Raw genomic sequence first — 1,111 nt, forward strand, 5'->3', positions numbered from 1 at the left:
GTCCAGATGTTTCTGCTGAATATGGATCTGCCATGGTTTCACAATCATCTCCAGGATAGAGAACCCACCCAGGACAGTTGTCTTAATTCAGATGGCATGTGTTTTATAAGAGGGAGCATAAATCTATTACAATGACATATTTATACTGATTTCTGTTTTTTAGGTTCTAATAAATCCATCATGGCTGAAAATGTTCTATTCATTTTAAACTATGCAATAGTTTCTTTAAATTTCTGATTGAAATTTTTAAAAATTAAAATGATTTTCTCATTTTCTTTATTGTCTGATAGAGTTTTTTTGAAAATTAAAATTATTTTCCCATTTACTGTCACATCACTAAAATATTTCTTCAGGAATTTTTTAAATTCAGAAGCTTTAATTGGAAAACTGAGTCATGATGTCCTCTGAAATTTATCTCAGTGATGTTCGCAAATATTCTTTAGCATTAACAGAACCTAGTGACCATTCCTATGAAGTATGAGCATAGCAGTTTTTTTTTTTAATTTTTTTTTTTTTAATTTTCTAGAGGCATGTCTTATTTATTTATTTATTATTTGTTTGTTTGTTTGGTTTATACATGCACTGGGTACAGTCAGAAGCGCGGGAGGGTGAGAGAATTCACCAGAGCCAGAGCGGGGAGTAGAGCAGGCAGAAGGACCGAAGGACACTGCTGAGGGGAGCAGCGGGCGGCAGGAGAGGTCTGCGCGCCATGTGGGACCCTCCTCCGGTGGCCGGGGAGCAGCCGGGGATTGAACCCGCTGCAGCTTCGCAACCCAGCGCTCAACCGCTGCGCCACCGGGGAGGCCCAGTTTTTTTTTTTTTTTTAAAGATTTATTTATTTGTTTATACAAGCACTGGGTACAGTCAGAAGCGCAGGAGGGTGAGAGAATTTACCAGAGCCAGTGCGGGGAGCAGAACGGGCAGACTGACGAAGTACACTGCTGAGGGGAGCAGCGGGCGGCAAAAGAGGTCTGTGCGCCTTGTGGGACCCTCCTCCGGTGGCCGGGGAGCGGCCGGGGAGCAGCCGGGGATCGAACCGGCGCCGCAGAGGCCGGGCAGCTTTGCAACCCAGCGCTCAACCGCTGTGCCACCAGGGGAGGCCCTGAGGGTC

This window comes from Talpa occidentalis, unplaced genomic scaffold, assembly GCF_014898055.3.
Source record: "Talpa occidentalis isolate TD23 unplaced genomic scaffold, MPIMG_talOcc4v2.1 talOcc4.7, whole genome shotgun sequence".
Lineage (NCBI taxonomy): Eukaryota > Metazoa > Chordata > Mammalia > Eulipotyphla > Talpidae > Talpa > Talpa occidentalis.